Raw genomic sequence first — 22,248 nt, 5'->3', positions numbered from 1 at the left:
TCTCTTTTATCTCTATATCTCTCTCTGCTTGAAAATTAAAAAAAAAGATTGAATTTGCAACTTCAGCCCCTAGCAGACATGTCACTGGGGGCAGATCTTGGAGTCCAGTCCTCAGGTGTGATTGGGGGTTGGAGCTGAGTCTATGTCTGAGTTTATGAGCTCTATGAGGTGCGTGGAGAGCAGGTTGAGCTCTGACAATTTGTGCTTGCTGGCACTGGTGTTTGCTGGCTCTCTGGTGGTGTCTCTCTGCATGGATTGATGGAGATCAGCCAGCTTATTTCCACTAATGATGGCATTCCCCTGGGATTCGTAAGCCTGAGATAAACCCTTCCTCTCAGAAGCTGTGTCTGGCTAGATGTTTGTCTCAGCAGCTAGGTACTGACTGTAACAGATTCCATTATGTATTATTTTGGGGGAGGGATACACACGCCCCACAGCATTTACTAAGAGTTGCTTTGTGCAGTTTGTCATATGCTCTCCACGCACTACAAAGAATGCTGTCATCACTTAGGAAGCACCAAGAGCTTTAGTTGCTCTGTGCTGGGAACCTGAGACAAATACCAGATACACTTTTACTATACTGCAGCCCTTAGGTGGCTCTGAATCATGAGGCCATATACTGAAAACCACCACATAAGAGGATATTGATAACACCTGACAATTCCAGATACCAGCACCAGGTACCAGGTGAGCAAAAGAAAAAAAAAAAAAAAACAACTCGGCTGGAGAGATGGCTTAGTGGTTAAGCGCTTGCCTGTGAAGCCTAAGGACCCCGGTTCGAGGCTCGGTTCCCCAGGTCCCACGTTAGCCAGATGCACAAGGGGGCGCATGCGTCTGGAGTTCGTTTGCAGAGGCTGGAAGCCCTGGCGCGCCCATTCTCTCGCTCTCCCTCTATCTGTCTTTCTCTCTATGTCTGTTGCTCTCAAATTAAAAAAAAACAACAAAACTCATGTTTTTGGTGTAGACTACTTCCTGTGCTGATGTCCTTCCCTCCAGTAAGACCCTTCCAGAGAGAGCTGCAGCCCAGCCCTCAATCCCCAATGAGCTCCCTCTTCTTGCTCCATAGCAAGCTTCTCATCTGTAGAATTCTCTTTGGCCCTTTACGTAATATGTGCAGAACTTCCTACTTCTCAGGTAATTTACCTGGCTCACCTCTCCAGATGCCTGCAGACCAAGCTGCACGTTTCTTTGATGGACCTTGATGCAAAGTTTCACAGCCCTAGAGCACATGCTGAAGGGCAGCTCTCCATGAATCTTTCATGGGAAGAAGTGAAGGCAAGGGTGCTAGGCCTAATAAAGCAAGAAAGTGTAAGTGCTTCGTTACAGCTTGGACTTAAATTCTTGCCCGAATGAATCCAACATTGAGGTCAATTTTTAAAGTATATTTATTTATTTGAGAGAGTGAAGGAGAAGCAGAGTGAGTGCGGGTGTACCAGTGTCTCCTCTCACTGCAAAAATGGCATGTGCCACTTGGTGCATGTGGCTTTACATGGGCACTAGGGAATCAAATCTGGGTCATTAGGCTTTGCAAGCCAGCACTTTTAACACTAACCCATATTAAAAACATATACTTATCTATTTGAGAGAAATAGAGAGTGAAGAGGTGAAATTTTACTATGAGCCTGATAGTTTGGAATAAATGATCAAGCAGAACTTTTCTGCCCTGGAATGGCCACAGTGAACTGCTGTGGGATGATTCAGTTAAGTGTTACACAGTCGGATAAACAGGAGACTTGAAACCAGAACATCTAGATTCCCAGTCTCACTCTGGGAACCACTTGGGAGATCTGGGGGAGGATCCCTTTGAATTTTTCTTTTTTCTTTTCTTTTCTTTTTTTAATCTTATTTTATTTTTCTCAATTTTTTAAAACATTTTCCATGATTATAAAAAGTGTCCCATGGTAATACCCTTCCTCCCCCCTTTTCCCCTTTGAAATTCCATTCTCCATCATATCCCCTCCCCATCTCAATCAGTCACTCTTTTATTTTGATGTCATGATCTTTTCCTCCTCTTATGATGGTCTTGTGCAGGTAGTGTCAGGCACTATGAGGTCATGGATATGCAGGCCATTTTATGTCTGGAGGGAGCACGTTGTCAGGAGTACTACCTTTCCTTTGGCTCTTACATTCTTTCTGCCACCTCTTCCGCATTAGACCCTGAGCCTTGGAAGGTGTGATCAAGATGTTACTCGGTACTCTAGTCACTTCTTTCCAGCACCATGATACCTTCTGAGTCGTCCCAAGGTCCCCTTTGACATTTTCTTTATATATATATATTTTTTTTTAATTAATTAATTTATTTTCTTGAGAGCAACAGATACAGAGAGAAAAACAGATAGAGGGAGAGAGAGAGAATGGGTGTGCCAGGGCTTACAGCCTCTGCAAACGAACTCCAGACGCGTGCGCCCCCTTGTGCATCTGGCTAACGTGGGACCTGGGGAACCGAGCCTCGAACCGGGGTCCTTAGGCTTCACAGGCAAGCGCTTAACCACTAAGCCATCTCTCCAGCCCCCCTTTGACATTTTCTTTTCTTTTTTTTTTTTTTTTCTTTTTGGTTTTTCAAGGTAGGGTCTCACTCTGGTCCAGGCTGACCTGGAATTAACTCTGTAGTCTCAGGATGGCCTCGAACTCATGGCGATCCTCCTACCTCTGCCTCCCGAGTGCTGGGATTAAAGGCGTGCGCCACCACGCCCGGCCCCCTTTGACACTTTCATTTGCTCAGTTAGCCGTCCACTCAGCCAGCTTTCTTTACCTAGTGTGCTGGGTGCTGTTCTTGCACTTTATACATTATCTCACATGACTGCTGCACTTTCCCATTCATAATGTTATCACTTATTTATTTTTGTGTGTTTATGTATGTATGTGAGTGGGTGCTCACAGGTGTTTGTGTAGGCATGTGTGTATGTGTACATGTGTGTGTGCATGCACGTGTGAAGTCCAGAGGTTGATGTCAGTTATCTTCCTCAATTGTTCTCCACATTATTTTTTTGAGACAGAGTCTCTCACTGAACTTGGAGCTCAGTTTGTTTAGACAAGCTGTCAAGTCCCAGGAATCTTCCTTATCATAGATCTGCCTTCATTTTTTTTGACATGTTTTTAAATATTTTATTTATTTGCTGGAGATAGAGAGAAGGCTGATAGAGAGAATAGGTATGACAGGGCCTCCAGCAACTGTAAATGAACTCCAGATGCATACACCACCACGTGCATCTGGCTTCTGTGGGTACTGGGAAATCGAACCTGGCTCCTTGGGCTTCGCAGGCAAGTGCTTTAACTGCTAAGCCATATATCCAGCCCTGTTTTATTTTATTTTTATTTTCAGCATTCGGTTCTGCAGTTTCCTTGGCCCTAGAGGAAGGGGATGTGTTGGCCTTATGAAGACTGGCAAAAGCCTTGAAGTCCTTTCCCTCTGTGAAGACAGGCTCCCTCCAGTTTGGAGCCAACCAGAATGGGCATCAGGGGCTCAGTCAGGAGGGTGGCTGGTGTCAGTTCTTCATCAGAACTGTCCCTTCTTGGGGGCTTCTTAGGAAAGAGGATGGGCTTGGAGCAGAGCTCCCTCAGCTGCTACACAGCGGCCTGCAGGGACCCAGTGGATTTGCTCCATGCCAGTGGCTCAGGTCAGCTTCTTGCAGATGACCTTCTTGCAGAGCTTCATTGGCGTGGTTCCTCACCATGGCCATCTCACTATAGGCAGGATGGGACTGGCCGCAGGATGAATGGTTCTTGAGTCTGGATCTTCTGTATCTGCTGGCTGACTCACTGGCTGTGGGATCATGCCACTCCTGCTAGGCACCATGGTGCCTCCTGTGCAGCAGGTGGGGATTGAGGTCGGGTCTCACTGTAGCCCAGGCTGACCTGGAATTCACTCTAGTCTCAGAGTGTCTGCCTTCAGTTTTTAATGACTAAATGGATCCTTCAGGACCTCTGCAAGCATTCTGGAACTGACAGTGCTTCCCAGAAATGCCGCAAGCTTAGGGTGATGGAAGGAAGCGCCCTGGAAGTGTCCCCACTCATTCCCTAACTCAGGGTCAGGATCTTAGCTCTGAATCCTCTCTTGAGATGCTGGTGAATCTACCATCACTCACATTTCTTCCCACTCTAAAAATGTCACTTAGGCTTGAGCCCTCTTTAGATACTCAGGAGGTAACAGAGGGTATGCAAGGCAAGTCACAGTAACTATTTGGGAAGAATGTCTGGGTATCAAAGAGTACCATGGCAGAGAAGAGAGCACAAAAATATAATTTTTCTTCATCTCTAAATTATAAGTGGGGGGCTGGGGAGATGGTTTCGTCTGTGAGGTGCTGGCTGCATAAGTGTGAGCACCTGAGTTTGGGCCCTAGGCATCTGCATAAATGTTGGGTAAGGGGGTGTGCACCTGCAAGCCTAGGGCTCCAGAGGAGACAGGGGGTCCTCAGGGCGAGCTGGCTACCTAGTCCAGCCACATCAGTGAGCTCTGAGTTCCAGTACAAGACCCTGTCCCACTCAATACGACCGAGAGTGAACGAGGAAGACATCTGCTATCATTGTCTACGTGTACATGCATACATGTGCCCAGACACGTACAAACGTACGCACACGTGACTCACACCACGCACATATAACCGTGCAAAAGAGTGTAGAAAAAAACCCAAAGTCATGATCTCTGTCTCTTGTCTGTGTCTGAACCTCACAGTGTAAGGTAATTCCTGAGTTTTTCATTTCTTCATACAGAAGGACTGAGCAAGAAAACAAAACCAGGAAACAAGCCCCAAGCCAAACCAACCAACCAAACAACAACAAACCCACGGATGGATGCCAAGGGCAGCAAGGGGAGCAGGCGATCCTGGCTGCTCTTGTCACAAGAAACCCTTGGGTGCTCCTCCTAACCACAGCGGGGGGACACAGTTCCCAGCAAAGTCCACAGACTCCAGACTTCTCTACACTTCTTGCTGCAGGCAAGGTTACAAGACCAGAACTGAAAAGAACGTTAGTGTTAAACGACTGCCCGGTTGAGCAAAATCAAGGCAGTGTTTAACTCGCCCTCTTCAGTGTGGGGGCGTCTGCTGTGATGTTAGGAAAACGAGCAGCTGTGGGAAGTGCAGCTCGTGGGGACAGCTTGGAGAGTGGGCTCCCCGTCCCCCCACCCCCAGAACAAAACCAGCCAACAATAACAGGGATCCTACGGCTGGAATGCACTCTGCATTTCTACTCTGAAGGTTTACCCTTGCTTATCCACAGTGTTCCCATACCCACAACATACATTTACAATGAAGACCACCAGCAACCTTCAAGAAAATGTCTCTCATAAATCACGCTCTTCGTCCAATTCAAACTTACTGGCTTGAGGAAAACAGGCACTAACTGCATTCTGGACTGACAAGTGAGGTCTTCAAGGCCTGTTGATGGACCAGTCTTTTATGAACAACAGGAGGGATTTCATGGGTGGTGAGGAGGAGGGAAGGGCTTTCACAGAAGAACTTTGATAATGAAAACATTTATTCTGCTGGACTCTGGAAGTAATAAGGTGACCTTTCTGTTTTGTCACTGTGGGCGGCAGATTTGCCCTGCAGATTAAGTTTGATATAAGCTGACATTAAGGATGATTTTGCTTTCCCAGGGCCACTCAGGTTACAAGTAGGAAAGGGGACAGAAGAAACGGGGAGGGGAAACACCACTGCATGTGGAGGATGAAAGACAGCCCTGCGTGCAAGGTAGGACCCTCCAGGTTTAGAGGAGCAAGTTCTTCGTTGAACTGCATTTTGCCTCAGGCCTGTCCTGTTGCTGAGAAAGAAGAGATTCCGTATCTCTGCGGGCACCCAAGCGATGTCAGCTGTACCTTTGCTCCAGGGCTTTTCCTCAACCATCTGAGCCTGGACAAACACAGAACTGCATTTCTTGGATTCCCGCCCATCTGGAGTGGGGAAGCATCCTGCTGTATTGGCAAGACATCAACGGGAGGCCACAGGAGAATGAGCAAAAAGAATGGCCTCTTATCTGTGCTAGGGCAGAAGTGGCACACAGGATCTGAGGTCACTACACATCATTGGGAAACTGCCAGTCAGGCAGGGTAAGAGCCTTCCCTTCCCCTCTTGTCATGCTACCTTGGCAGGCCAAATGTCACCACTTCAGAACCAATCCAAAGGCTTAGCTAAGAGCCAAGGGGAAGGGAGCCAAGTAGATCCTTGTTTTAGGACCAAAAGGGGTGGAGCTTTGAATGAATCCAGATTGCCATTGCAAGTTGCCCTTGAGAGGTTCTCCACCATTTCTTGGGCTCATCAAGATGTTCCGGGAGGTGAGGGGGTCACCAGATTGCCAGGATCATCAGAGCAGGGCAGGAGAGGTAAGGGCCTGGGTGAGAGTATAGTGGATCAGGGCTGGGTCCTATCATGGGACAGGACCAAGTTCATGGTTCTAAGAGCTCTGTGTGCTCCTGTCCTAAAGGGAGGCATCTGTACTCCCTCCCCTCCCTGAGGCTGGCAGCATTGGAGGTTGGCAGTGCACATTGGTCACTGGAGCATTCCTGTCTTCTTTATTTCTTATAATGCCATTAGCTCCAGGTCATACCAAGAAGCCACTGTTAGGGACCATGGTCACCAATAAAGCAGTGAATGTGGCCTGAGCATTTATTTTATGCCAGGGTTTGTAGTATGGGTGAGGATTGACTGATTCTCCTCCAGGCCTCTCTTCTGATCCTTAAATATGAAAAAATGTTTCCTACTCATGCACAGAATATAATATAATAATATAAGAATATAATATAAAAATATAAGAAGAGTATAATATAATAAAAGAAGATGTTTCTCCATACTAGGCATTTCTGCTGTGCGCAGCACTAGGTAGGCTGTTCATATCCAGGGTGGCCTCAGGGTTACAGTCCCCCAAGAGACCTCCTGGTTCTGCCCGGGGGGGGGGTTGTGCCACAGCTTTGGAGCCACGGGACAGAGGGTCCAGGCCTGGGTAATTGCTTACTGGATAGTTGTCAAAGGGCAGAATTCTTTCCACCAGATGAGAGTTAAGAGTTCACCAGTCCCCCAAACTCTCTCTCAGGAAATGGGGGTCATGGACCAGTCTTTGGAAGCTGTCACAGGGTGTTCTCTGAAAGTGTTATGGATAAGCCCAAGTGTTTAAAGGTGGCTTTGCCTGAGTCCTGAGAGCAAAGGAAGAGGAGACCTTCCGAGCTGAAGAGTGGAAGCCATGCCTCCCGCCACCACTGGCCACAGCTGACCTCCCCTCCACAGGAACAGAGAGCGGAGGCTCAGAAGTCCCAGACCGCTCCTCCCTTTTCTCTGAAGTCCGTAGGGAAGGGACGGCAGGCTCTTCAGCCTGGAGGAGTGACCTGCTCTGAGTAATTCCGAGTCACTAAGGCCCGAGAAGCCAGTGAATACCGCCGGGGGTGCAAGGCCCTTGTCCCCCACATTCGGCATGCACAGTGTGGCTTGCACCTTTTGTTTCAGTTTGTGTTTTTACTTAGCATACAAAATGATGGGTTTCATCATGAAAGTTTCATGCATGTATATTGCACCTTGCTCATGTTTGTTACCACCCCGCCTTTTTTTTTTGGTTTTTCGAGGTAGGGTCTCACACTAGTCCAGGCTGACCTGGAATTCACTCTGTCATCACAGGGTGGCCTTGAACACACAGCGACCCTCCTACCTCTGTGCCTCCCGAGTGCTGGGATTAAAGGTGTGCGCCACCACGCCTGGCTTCCCCACCATTTTTAAAACATCTGAACATACTAAATTCATTTAGGATGCAAAGCCGACTTGTATTGGCCATTTTCTCAACACAAAGACACTAAAATTTCACAAAAGCTCCCAGTTTTAAGATGCACGAGACAGTTTGTCACTACGATGCCATCAGGGAGCGTTGTTACCAGAAGTGGAAAATGCAAAGGGGCACTGGCAGAAACTCCACGCAAAACACTACTTCAGAAATGCAAAATACTTCCCGTGTGGTCTGTTGAAACCGTACCTTAGAAATTTAAAGCAACCCCTTAGAACTAAGTGAATGTCTCCAGTTCTTATCAGTGGGGACACGGGGACACTTCACTGGGTACCGAGTCGTCTCAAATGAGGGAGGGAACCACCTGGGGAAGGGCTAGACCCAGCCCAAGCCCTATGAAGCGTTCCTGAAGCATGCCGAGATAACGTTGCTCACATAGGCAGGAGTAGGTCAGGAGCTGGAGTTTCGATAACACAGGTGTTAGTGGTGTGTTTGCTTGCCCTGTGGTCTTGGGGGCGGAGCCCCCTCTTTCATAACTGATGGATCTGAGGGTCTGGTTTTTCATGTTGTTGCTGCCTGCACAGCATGCAACAGTGGATCCCATCATCTCCAGTACTGGTCTGTCCAGTGCTGAGTCATCATGAAGAGTTTATTCTGGTTGACGTTGACCCCACCAAGGACTCCGCAGCCCTGGAACAGCGTTGAGCAGGGGGTGGGGTATGACGCCCCTGGCTTTAGCCACTATCATTTCTTATCATTGGATTGTTGCAATGACTTACGCTCATCTCATACAGGCTGTGTGTGTGTGTGTGTGTGTGTGTGTGTGTGTGTGAGAGAGAGAGAGAGAGAGAGAGAGAGAGAGAGAGAGAGTGTGTGTGTGTGTGTGTGTGAGATCAAATCTATCCCAGGGTCTTTTGTTCTTTTTCTTTTTTTTGGTTTTTTGAGGTAGCATCTCACTCTAGCCCAGGCTGACCTGGAATTCACTATGGAGTCTCAGGGTGGCCTCGAACTCATGGTGATCCTCCTACCTCTGCCTCCCGAGTGCTGAGATTAAAGGTGTGCACCACCACACCCGGCAATCCCAGGGTCTTTTACAGGCTAGGCAAATGCTCGATCACTGAACTACATCCTCATCCCTAGGCTGCAGCTCCCATCTGTGCCTGGCCGGCTCCCTCACCTTGTCTTTGTTCCAATGACATCTCTTGCAATTTAATACCACGAGCTGCCCACCTCTCCCCTGCTCCCCTCCCTATCGCTTTTTATACTTTCCACTTTTTCCCAGGAGACCTTTCACACTTTAATGTTTGATGCAAGTTGCTCATTTGTTAGGCTTTGTGTTTTTTTGTGCTCTTGGAGATTCAGGGCATGGTCACATTCATATCCTGTACCAGTCAGTGTGCCTGGTCATAGAGAGCACTCAACAGATGTTGGATATATGAAGGACAGATACCAGACCCACACAAATCACCCCTCCCAGGCCCCAAGTTATTCGCCTTCACCAGTCATGGTGGGAATTTCCTAAGAACTCTAACCATTCTGGCTCCATAATTTGCAATCAGAGGTTGAAGGATTCTATGACCCAGGTTGTGGGCAGGGCTGAGCTGAGATTGTAGCAGGGACAAGTAATGCCAATGTGCTCCCCTCCCTTTGGCATTCAATCTAAGATGAATATGTAAAAGGACTGCAGACATCCAAAGAACAAACCAAGAAACAAGGACGTTTAACGTGTGATTGACTGTGAACTAATTGCACCTGACATGCACAGAGCTAGTCATTTAGCAAGCACATTTAAGCTCCAGTGTTAGTGACTGTACATCCTGGATCTTTCTTTTTGCCACCATCTAAGCCACAGAATAAATGATGAGCTTCCAGATCAAAGGCTTGCGGGAAGGGGCCTGGCTCTGTCATTCTTTCTACTCTTAGCGTAGTGATTATGTTGTCATCAGCACATCATGTGACCATACCTGGAAGTGACAGGGGCTGGTTTCTTGACATAGACAACCTGAATTCCCACCCCTGTCTCATTGCTGGGAGTTACGTGGTGTGGGAACCTTACTTGGGGTCTCCAGAAGCTGTGTTTTCCAGGGTTTCCTAACTGGGAAGTGTGGGTCTCTTGCACATACCGAGAGCTACAAGTGCATGATAACCCCACTCAGCATCCCTGTGGTATTTTCTTGGGAATCACTAAGCAATCCTGAGCCACTCTCTCTGAGCATCCAGTTCCCCATTCACCCCTACCCCCTTTGTTTCCCAGAATCAGCTCTTCGCTGCTGCCAAACCCACCTCTTCATCCTCAGCCTGGACTCTCCTTGTTTTACATTTTCTTCCCCCCCCCCCTCTCTCTTTTTACTTCTTAGACCTACTCAATCCTGCAATTTTCTTCCTCACTCAGCCTCCATCAGCCCCTGCCTCCCCATACACACGCTCACCAAACTTGCCAAATTTATCCTTGGGGGTACACTTGGGCTGCTGATTGTAAGTCAGCCAAACATATTCGTGCCTTTTTCGGGTGAACGCTGGGCTGGGTGTGGTGGCAGACATCTGTAATCCTAGCATTTGGGAGGTGGAGGCAGAGGCTTGCAAGTTCCAAGTCAACCTAGACCTACATATTGAGACCCTTTCTCAAAAGACAAGGACAAAGCTGGAGAGATGGCTTAGCAGGCAAGGCACTTGCCCGTGAAGCCTACAGACCCAGGTTCAACTCTCCAAAACCCATGTAAGCCAGATGCACAAGGTGGCACACGTGTCTGGAGTTCATTTGCAGTGGCTAAAAAGCCCTGGTGTGCCAAATCTCAATCTCTCTCTCATAAATAAAAAAGAAAAGTGAGTTTGATTTCCTGGTACCCATGTAAAACCAGATGCACAAAGTGATGCCCTGGAAGCCGTAGAGGAACTCCAGAGGCATGCCGAACGTGGTGCATCTGGCTTTGTGTGGGTACTGGAAATTGAATCCAGGCCATTGGACTTTGCAAGTCAGCACCTTTAACCACTGAGCAATCCCCCCATCCAAAATGGGATTGCCATGATTCTTTTTAAGTTGGAGTTTGAATGTTTTAAAATTTATTTGCAATGTGACAGAGGGAGATAGAAAGGGAGAGAGAGAATGGATATACCAGGGCATCCTGCCAGTGCAGAAGAACTCTAGATGCATGTGTCACTTTGTACATCTGGTTTTATGTGGGTACTGGAAAATGAAACTTAGGCCACCAGGTTTTACAAGCACCTGCCTTTAAAGGCTGAGCCCTAAGGTAGGAACGTTTTTTAAATAAATATTTGTTTATTTGAGAGAGATAGAGGCAGGGAGACAGCAAGGGGAGGGAGAAAATATGAGCATGCCACGATCTTCTCCAACTACAAACAAACTGCAGATTCATGTGCCACTTTGTGCATCTGGCTTTACATAGGTACCCAGAATTGATCCCTGGGTTGACAAATTTCAAAAACAAGCACGGCTGAGCTCGCTCTCCAGCTCCATTTTCCTTTGATTTCTAATGCTCCTCAACATCTGTCCTCCTGGGAGCCTGAGAGGGTGTGCAGAGGTGGAGGAGGGGGCATAACTTGCCAATCACAGTGTCTTCATTTGCACAGGCCTCGGGGCCTCGGGTGCTCTGGGATGGATGCTCAGATCTTCCATCTTTCCTCCCCCTTCCCCAGGATGCCTCTAGAGCTGGTGCAGCAGTTCTCAATCTGCAGTGATTCCGTCTGCCAGAGGCTTCGTCTGCAGATGTTCTTGCTGGGCGCTTCTGCAGTGGGGCTGCTACCGACATAGCGGGCAGGGACCGCAGGTAGTGCTACACTTCCCGCAAGTTACAGAACCGTTCTCTTGTCCAAACAGGGCTCAGGCGAGGAAGCCTGGCCTCATGGGAAGAGCTTGAGGCCTCATACCTGGGCTCCCCTGCAGGCATTGCTTCTCAGCCCAGTGAGGTAGTGAGGCCTTCATCCTCTCTCACTGTCCCCCAGGCTCTCCATGGATGGCAGACTCCTAGGAAGTTCAGTTAAAAAATTGTGTGTGTGTGTTTGTATAGCACGTACTCTGTGTGTGCGCGCGCGTGCATCTGTGGTATATGCTTGTGTATGTATACATGCATGTGCCCTGTGAGAACACATGCTGAGGCCAGAGGTGTCCTGCTTTGTCACTCTTCTGGTATAGTTCCCTGAGACAGACTTTCTCACTGATGCTGGAGTTCATTTTGTTTGTTTGTTTTGTTAGGCTGGCTGAGCAGCAAGCCCCTGTCTCTGTTCTCCCTTGGTGCTGAGGTTTCTGGGATGTGCAGCCATGCTTGGATTTTTATATGGGTTCTGGGGACAAAGCTCAGCTCCTCATGTTTGCACAGCAAATGCTCTTCCCTAACCTTCAACTCTGACCTCTACCTGAATTACCCGATGGGTGATGCTTGCCCATTGGCATCGCAGCTCCGTGGCAGGGCCAAGGAAGAGGCAGGGGCATCGGCTCGCGCCCTGTCATTTTTACTCTGCCACCTGCGTTGCCCTGGCAGTATAAGACCCAGTACTGGGAGTCATTTTCTGGAGTTCCCAGTGAGAAACAGAGCTGTTAAGACTTTGATTTCCCAGCTTTCTCCTAATCTACGTGAAACCGGGTTCCATCTAGCACTAGGGTCTGCCCAGTGAGAGGAGGGTGCTGGCCTCTGGGGTCTGACAGCTCACTGCCTCTGTTTCTTCTCCATCCACTTTCAGTCCTGGAAGTCTTTCTTTCACTTCTGGTCCTGTCTGACACATCTTCTCCCTTGGATTGCATTCTCATCCTTTTCAAACGGCACTTTTCTTTATCCCCCGGGCTCATCAAATGTTCACAAGGAATTCAGCTAGGGAAAACTCCCAGACCATTCATGTTTTCTAAGCCATACTCCTGATTCACAATGCATGTGGCATGATTCATTGAGACCTCCTAGCTTAGGAAACTGCAAAGGTTAGCTCTGCTTCACAAAGGAAAAGTCATGGTGTAGTAGCTTTTCCGTGGGTCCCTATGAAGGAATTGTCCCTTGGCTTCTGGGAATTCATCCCCTGCCTCCTGAGTTGGGATGTCCTCCAGTGGAGTCCCCTGGGTTTCCCTAGACTTTGAGCAGTGCTGGGGCCATCAGCACCTGTGCTCTGTTTGCCTAGTTTATCTTGTTTTCCATGAGAAAAACTGAAGCTGTTAGACTCTTAATAAAGACCAATATTAATAGCAGTCACCTCATGATGGGGTCGAGACTTTGCCATTTGTTGTCTTTAATAATGTTTGACTCTACTTATGCCAAAGCAGCACTGAGAATATGTCGCAGTAAATCAATCACATTGATCTTACTGGCCTTCTGAAATCTCTCGTTTTTGTTGTTGTTTTGTTTTTTAAGGTAGGGTTTCACTCTAGCCCAGGCTGACCTGGAATTCACTATGTAGTCTCAGGGTGGCCTTGAACTCTTGGTGATCCTCTTACTTCTGTCTCCCGACTGCTGGGATTAAAGGCGTGTGCCACCACACTCAGATGCTCCTGAAATCTTAAAATAAGGATGCACATACACATAGCTTCAGAAAATACCACTTTATTGTGTTATGACTTCTGATCAGTAACTATAATCTGCCATTTTTCATCATACAAGTGGCAAAATGCAATGAGATGGTTTCCAGTGTCAAAGAAAAACAATGAAGTTTTCTTTCTATAAATCACTTGGGGAAAAAAATAAAACACTTGGGTTTCATATTCTTTAAATGGTTTTGTAACTTAAAACTCATAGTTATATCACTTTATCTTTAGGAAGGTGACTTTTAAAAAGCACAGCAGTGGGCTGGAGAGATGGCTTAGCGGTTAAGCGCTTGCCTGTGAAGCCTAAGGACCCCGGTTTGAGGCTCGGTTCCCCAGGTCCCACGTTAGCCAGATGCACAAGGGGGTGCAAGCATCTGGAGTTCGTTTGCAGAGGCTGGAAGCCCTGGCGCGCCCATTCTCTCTCTCCCTCTATCTGTCTTTCTCTCTGTGACTGTCGCTCTCAAATAAATAAATAAAAACTTTAAAAAAAAAGCACAGCAGTGTTGGTTTTATTATAAGTTACAATTTGGGGCTGGAGAGGTGCCTTAGTGGTTAAGTGCTTGCCTATGAAGCCTAAGGACCCTGGTTCAAGGCTCCATTCCCCAGGACCCACGTTAGCCAGATGCACAAGGGGGCGCAAGCATCTGGAGTTCCTTTGCAGCGGCTGGAAGCCCTGGCATACCCCTTCTCTGTCTCTCTCTATCTGCCTCTTTCTCTCTGTGTCACTCTCAAATAAACAAAAATTAAAAAAAAGTATTTAAAATATAAGTTAGAATTTCATGAACACTGGAAATGCAAACTTGCAAATTCCTGAGCATGTCTATATGTCCACATATGTGAGCACTAGCAGATGTTCTGTGAGCAATAAGATGCAGTCTACATACATGATCTTGAGGGGTCCTTGGCTAGAAGTGCTGGTTGGTAATACCCGAACAGGAATGTTGGTAATCAAGAAGAAGGGTGCTGTGCATGGGCTACTGCAGCAAAATGTTCTTTGGGGAGGGGTGGGGGGAGGCAGTTATTAATTTGAATTAGGTCACTATGTCCACCATGATTTTAAATAGACTGGTGGATCTAATTGGGAATTTAATAATGCAAAAATTAACCATTGTGTTGCCAGGGGTATATGGTTGCTAGCAATCTTGTTTTATTTAATTTAATTTATTTATTTGGTTTTTCAAGGTAGGGTCTCACTGTAGCCCAGGCTGACCTGGAATTCACTATGTAGTCTCAGGGTGGCCTTGAACTCACGGCGATCCACCTACCTCTGCCTCCCGAGTGCTGGGATTAAAGGCGAGCGCCACCACGCCCGGCTCGCAATCTTGTATTATCTGGCAAGGTTTGCTCCTGGAGTAAATTTAGACCCGGTAAAATAACTGAAATATTTTATTTGCATTTGTTGTTAGCAAATAAAAGATATCAGACTTTTCTTCTGATACCTAGTCTTATGGACCAAGAACAGAGGATAATGCAGTTTATTAAATATCTTCTGTTTTGTTTGAGACGGGGTCTTGCTATGTCATCCTGCCTGGTTGGCTACTCACCACGTAGCCAAAGCTGGCCTCAAATTAATGGCACTCTTCTGGCTCCAGCCTCCCAAAGTGCTGGGATTACAGGTGTGCACCACCAAGCCTGGCTGAAATTTCTTGAGTTCAGGTTGCTATTTTCATCTGAGGTCAATGGTTCCCATCAATGACTGCTATTAGAACCACCTGGAGCACTTGCATGGGAAATAAAACAAGGTAAAATACCACATCCACTGGGCTGGTGTCTCTGGGAGTGGGTCCAGGTCATGCAGATAAGCAAGTGTATCCAGTGAGCACTTGTGAATGGGAGTTCGGACCGGCTCATTGAGGGGATCTCCAAGCAGGTCAACGAGCGGGTAGTCAGATCATGCCTCTCATAGCCTGGCTTTAGCGAGTACAGACAGCCCTTTTAAAATTAATCCATGAAGCCGGGCATGGTGGTTCACTCCTTTAATCCCAGCACTCGGGAGGCAGAGGTAGGAGGATCGCTGTGAGTTCGAGGCCAGCCTGAGACTCCATAGTGAATTCCAGGTCAGCCTGAGCTAGAGTGAGACCCTACCTCGAAAATCAAAAAACAAACAAATAAAATTAATCCACGTAAGATAAAAAGAGGGTCTAATTTGTATCCCCCCAACCCTGTGTGTTCTGAGCATTCACCTGGCATCTGAGTGTCCGTCGGCATCTGGGCAGATCTGAGTTGCTGGGTCCCTGGAGATGATGCGGCTCTGTGTTCTCAGCTTGCCTCTCTTCTTCAGCACCTTGTGAGGATAACAGCCTTCCTGACCGACACCCTGAGAGAGTCACAGGAATCCTGGGTTTCAAATCTAGGAATTAGGTATTGAGTACCATTCCTGACCCAAGATTGTGATCTGAGAGCCCTAGTCTTACCTGGGAGCAGGTCAGCATGTGGAAGCTTGGCCCTGCCCAGACTCTAGGGCTCTGCATTGTAATCAGATCCCATATAGACCTAGAAGGAGTCATTTGACACCTAAGCCTTATTCTCTATATCTAGTAATGGGGGATTCTAGACTCTCCTCTGGATCCCCATAAGGTGTTTGTGAAGGCCAAATGCACAATAAGAAAGAATTTCAAATCTTATTGTGGTAAAATATATAACACATAATTATTTTAATATTTTGCCAACTCAGGGGAGAGTTTATTTTGGCTTAGACTTTGAGGGTCCATCACAACATGGAAGTCATGGCAACAAGCATATGAAGCAGCAGGTCATATGCAGTCTGTGTACAGGAAGCAGAGAACAGTGATGCTGTCGCTCACTTCCTCCTTCTTGTTCACTCTGGGCCCAGCCCCTGGCACAGCACTGTCCACAGTTAGAATGGGTCTTACATAATTATGGGGTATGATGTGATGGTTTTTTGAAGATAGAGCCTTACTCTAGCCTAAGCTAACCTGTATCTCATTCTGTAGTTAAGTTTCAGGCTGGCCTTGAACTCACAGCAATTCTCCCACCTCTGCCTCCCAAGTGCTGGGTGAAAGCTGTGCACCACCGCGCCTGGCTCTGGCGTGATGCTTTGACATGTGCGTACATGGGGTAATGTTTGAATCATGTCAAATATTCATCTTCTCAAATGTTTCTCATTTCTTAATGGTACAAATGTTTATCCTCTTTTAGTGTTTTGAAATATATAGCATGCAGTTGTTATTTACAGTTACCCTACTGTGCAAGAATGACACACGAGACCTTGCCATTGATGAATAGCTCCCCTTCCCTCCCTTTCCTCACTCTCCCCAGTCTCTGGTAACCACCATGCTCCTCCCAGCTTTTTTTTTTTTTTTTTTCTTTTTCTAGTTTCTGGTTTTTCAAGGTAGGGTTTCACTCTAGCCCAGGCTGACCTGGAATTCACTATGGAGTCTCAGGGTGGCCTCGAACTCTCAGCGATCCTCCTACCTCTGCCTTCTAAGTGCTGGGATTAAAGGCATGCACCACCACACCTGACTCTTCCAATTTTTATGAGATCAACTTTTAAAAAATTACTCATTTGCAAGGAGAGGGAAGGAGAGAAAGAGAGAAGGAGAGCGAATGGGCTTTGTACATCTGGCTTCACATGGGTACTGGAGAATCAAACCCAGGCCATCAGGCTTTGTAAATAATTGTAAATAATACTTATCTTTCATGGCTTAGTTCATTTAATAAAGTGATTTCTGTTTTCACAAATTATCAACTTTCATTCTTTTCTTTATTTTTTTTTTTTTCCAGGCTGACCTGGAATTCACTCTGCAGTCCCAGGGGGGCCTTGAACTCATGGCGATCCTCCTACCCCTGCCTCCCAAGTGCTGGGATTAAAGGCGCGCACCACCATGCCCAGCTTAACTTTCATTCTTTTTGACAGCTGATATTCCATTGCAGACACGTCCCATGCTTTCCCCGTTGTCCATTTGCTGCACACGTAAGTTGTTACTCTCTCGTGGCTGTTTGTGAATAGTGCTACAAAAAGGGAGCAGAATGTCTCTTTGTTACATTGATTTCACTTCTTTGGGATATATGCCCAGGAGTGGGATTGCTGGGGCATCGGGTTTCTCTTTTGTAACTTTCGTTTGACAACTTCCAACGCAGAGACACTGTACCAACTTCACCCGCCCCTCCCACCACCTTCTCTTTCCCTCCTTCAATCCCCCCTCCACTGGATGCCTTCTTCCCAGCTAGTTTCTCTTCTATTTTCATATCATCCCTTTTCCCCTCCTATCACAGAGGCCATGTGTAGATTGCATCAACCACTGTGAGGTTATGAATATCAAGATCACCTTGTGTCTGGAAGACAGTATTGTAAGCACGCCTCTCCTTCCTTTGGTTCTTACATTCTTTCTGCTACCTCTTCTGCAATTGTCCTTGAGTCTTCTAGGATATGATAGAGATGTCACATTTAGTGCTGGAAATTCCACCGTCACTTCTCAGCACTTTGATGAGTGTCTCCAGTAGTCACTGCGATCTGAAGAGAAGCTTCCCTTACCAAACGTGAAATTAATTAATATATGTGTATAATCATACATATTTACAGGACCATTTTATGGGTATAATATATTCATTTAACCAGAAAACAGTCGTAGTTTCTCTGCTAGTCCTTATGACCTCTCCAGATATAGGTTGCTGTTTTTATTTTTTTGGTTTTTCAAGGTAGGGTGTCATTCTAGCCCAGGCTGACCTGGAAGTCACTCTGTATTCTCAGGGTGGCCTCAAATTCCCAGTGATCCTCATACCTCTTCCTCCTGAGTGCTGGGACTAAAGGCATGTGCTACCACACCTGACTGATTTTGTTGTTGTTGTTGTTTTTGTTCTTGTTTTTCAAGGTAGGGTCTCACTCTGGTCCAGGGTGACCTGGAATTCACTATGTAGTCTCAGGGTGGCCTCGAACTCACAGTGATCCTCCTACCTCTGCTGGGATTAAAGGCTTGCACCACGCCCAGCTTCTGACTTGATTGCGTTTTTTTTTTTTTTTCCAACAACTCTTCAGCATGTTTTAAGGAATATATATATATATATATATATATATATATATATATATATATATATGATATACTTTATATTATATATGCATTTTATCCCATACTCAGTAAAGAATGCTGACATGCTCACTCCATTCAGTAAACTGAAAATGAAAGCTTTACATTTCTCTGTCAGTGTGCAGGATTCCGAGGGCGACATCAGTTTTCAAGAAAAGCCACGTAATCTCTAAGGGCTTCCTTGATTGGCTGACAGTCTCAGACCACTGGTGAGCACTGATGGTCGAGTAGATCCCAGGGAAGTCTCTCTGCCAGATTCGCTGTCCTACTGACCAAATTCCCCCAAGTTCAGAATTCGCAGATTTTATAGCAGATGGTATCCTTTTCCAAAGATATCTTGCATTATTCATGTTATTGTGGAGCAGATACAAAGTGAGAAGCTGGCCGGACCCTGGTGGCGCCTGGCTCTCGCAATAGTTCAGAAGCTTCTTAAAACTGAAGGTGCTTTCGGCCACCACTGACACTGGCATCTTCCTGGCCAGTCTCGCCTCCGCACCTTCCAGACTGCACAACCCCAAACTGCCCCTCTTGATTGCGATTTTATCAGTATCTTGCAGTTCCTAGTCTAAGGATCCTTCACTATTCGGGTTAAATTTATCCCTAAATCCCTTTTTAAAATAACTGTTGTAGGGCTGGAGAGATGGCTTAGCAGTTAAGCGCTTGCCTGTGAAGCCTAAGGATCCCAGTTTGAGGCTCGATTCCCCAGAACCCACGTTAGCCAGATGCACAAGGGGGCGCGTCTGGAGTTCGTTTGCAGTGGCTGGAGGCCCTGGCGCGCCCATTCTCTCTCTTCCTCTATCTGTCTTTCTCTCTGTGTCTGTCGCTCTCAAATAAATAAATAAATAAATAAATAAATAAATAAATAACTTTTGTAAAAGGGCTTTCTTTTTTAAATTTTTTTGTTTATTTTTACTTATTTGAGAGTGACAGACAGACAGAAAGAGGCAGATAGAGAGAGAGAGAATGGGCACGCCAGGGCCTCCAGCCACTGCAAACAAACTCCAGACACATGCGCCCCCTTGTGCATCTGGCTAAAGTGGGTCCTGGGGAACCCAGCCTTGAACTGGGGTCCTTAGGCTTCACAGGCAAGCGCTTAAAGGCTAAGCCATCTCTCCAGCCCGGGCTTGCTTTCTTGACTTCTATTTCAGGTAATTTACTATTGATGAGTGGCAACCCTACTGATTTTGGGGTTCATTTTGTATCTGGTAACTCTGCTAACTGAATTCATTGATTAGTTCTAATAGTTTTTTGATGTTGTTTGTTTGTTTGTTTTGGTAGAGTCTTTGTTTTTTTTGTACAAGGTCATGACATCTGCACTGACAATTTGACTTCCTGTTTTCTAACTGGATGCCCTTCAGTTCTTTCTCTTGCCTGGTTGCTCTGGCTAGGACTTCCAATCGTTTGTTGAATAAAAGTGGTGAAAGTAGCATTCTTTTTTTTTTTTTTAAATTTTTTTTTAACTTTTATTTATTTGAGAGCGACAGACACAGGGAGAAAGACAGATAGAGGAAGAGAGAGAGAATGGGTGTGCCAAGGCTTCCAGCCACTGCAAATGAACTCCAGACGCGTGCGCCCCCTTGTACATCTGGCTAACGTGGGTCCTGGGGAATCGAGCCTTGAACCAGGGTTCTTAGGCTTCACAGGCAAGTGCTTAACCACTAAGCCAACTCTCCAGCCCGAAAGTAGCATTCTTATCCCATTACAAATCATAGACAGAAAGCTTTCAGAATTTCTCCGGCTAATACAATGTAAGCTGTTGGCATATTACTATATAGCCTTTGTTATATTGAAGAACATTACATTTTTAAGTTTACTGATTGATTCTTTATTTGAAAAAAAAAAAAAAAAAAGGTTGTGCCGGGCATGGAGGTGCAAGCCTTTAATCCCAGTACTCGGGAGGCAGAGGTAGGAGGATCACAGTGAATTTGAGGCTATCCTGAGACTACAGAGTGAATTCCAGGTCAGTCTGGACCAGAGTGAGACCCTACCTCAAAACAAAACAAACAAAAAGGTTGTGTGCTTTTTTTTTTTAAAAAAAAAAATTTGTTATTCATTTGAGAGAGAGGCAGGTAGAGAGAGAATGGGTGTGCCAGGGCCTCTAGTCACTGGAAATGAACTCCAGATACATATGCCACCTTGTGCATCTGGCTTTATGTGAGTGCTGGGAAATTGAATCTGGGTCCTTAGGCTTCACAGGCAAGTGCCTTAACTGTTGAGCCATTTGTCCAGTCCAAAGGTTATATGCTTAGACCCCCTCTTCCCTGCCCTAATCCAGCTGAGGGTCTTCTTTGGTGGGGTTATTGGTATTCACTGTGGGAACCCAGAGGCCTCAGTCAGTCTCTGGGGTGAGGAGATCTTGGGGGAGGGAGAGACACGATGCCTCACCCTAAGGCTCTTACAATCTTTTCACCCCTTCTTCCACAATGCTCCCTGAGCCTTGGTGGGCAAGATAGGGATCTGATTTAGTGTGATTTCTGTAGCCTCTGGATCTCTGTTTTGATGAGGTTGGAGTGACCGCAGAGTCTGTCACTGTCTCCGTGGAACTGGTTTTCAGACTGGCAGTGAGAGCAGTTCTGGTGTCACCACTTTCTCTGTGGTGACTTCTGGACGCAGGCAGATGAGGGGGAGGTGATTCATATCATGGCGGACAGTCCGCTTACTATTCTTGACGCAGTGAAGTGTCCTGCCTCTCCCCCAGCTGTCCCACACTAGCACACCCCAGAAACTGGTAGGCACTTTTCAATTTAAGTATTTTTTTTAATCATGAAAGGATGTTGAACTTTCTCAGATGTCTGTATTGCATTTGCTTAGATGGTCATATGGCTTTTACTTTTCCTTCTGTTAATGTGGTATAAAGTGTGTAAGTTTGTGAACAGTAAGCCATCCTTGCATTCCTGGAATGAATCTCGCTTAATCATGTGAATAATATTTTAATGTGCACTGGATTCAGTTTGTTAATATTTTTTTTGTATGTGTATGTGTGAATGAATGTTTGTGGGGGTGGCACATGTATGTGTGTGTCCATATGTATGTGTGGAAGCCAAAGGTTGACATTAGGTACCTTCTTCCATTGTTTTCTGCCTTATTTACAGAGGCACGTGTCTAACCAGAACGCAGAGCTTGCCAGTTTGGCTAGCCTAACTATCTTTACCTCTGTGAGCACCACCTCCTAAGCACTGGGATTACAAGTAGGCCACCATACCTGCCTGGCATTTATATGGGTGTTGGGATTTGAACTCAGGTCCTTACGCTTGTGTGGCAAGGGTTTTATTCACTGAGCCATCTCCCCAGTCCTAGTTGAGAATGTTTACAACTATGTTCATTAAGGTCATTGGCCTGGAGCTTCCTTTTTTGTTTACGTTTCTACAAGGACAGCTCAGGGGCATTAAGTGTATGTGTATTGCTGTTCATCCATCTGTCTCCAGAACTTTCATCTTCCCAAAGTGAAACTACTACGTGTGAACACCCATTTTCCCCTTTCCCTTAGCCCCTTGCAGCCACCATACTACTGTGTCTCTCATGAAGGTGGAACCATACTTACCATATTTAATTGAGCATGCCGAAGCCTGAGTCAGAATCTTTTCTTGCTTAAAAGTGAGTGCATTTCAGTTTATGCACATGATATACTATGCTTGACATCCATCCACCTGTGGACATTGTGTCATGTCTACCTTTTGGTTATGGTGAATAATTCTGCTATTGTCATGAGTGTACACATGTCTATCTTTTGTCTTTTGTTGTTGCTTTATTTGTTTCTGAGGTAGGGTCTCACTCTAGGCCAAGCTGACCTGCAATTCACTATACAGTCTTGGGGTGGCCTCAAACTCATGGTGATCCCCCTACCTCTGCCTCCTGAGTGCTGGGATTAAAGGCGTGGGCCACCACGCCCAGCTTCGCATGTCCTTTTGAGTCTGTTTCTGATTCTAGAAGTGGACTTGAGATAGTCCTGGGCTGTTTTCCACAGGACCTGCAGCAGTTTAT

The sequence above is a fragment of the Jaculus jaculus genome, chromosome 16, assembly GCF_020740685.1.
Source record: "Jaculus jaculus isolate mJacJac1 chromosome 16, mJacJac1.mat.Y.cur, whole genome shotgun sequence".
In the NCBI taxonomy this organism is placed as follows: Eukaryota; Metazoa; Chordata; class Mammalia; order Rodentia; family Dipodidae; genus Jaculus; species Jaculus jaculus.
This window is presented reverse-complemented; position numbering follows the sequence as displayed.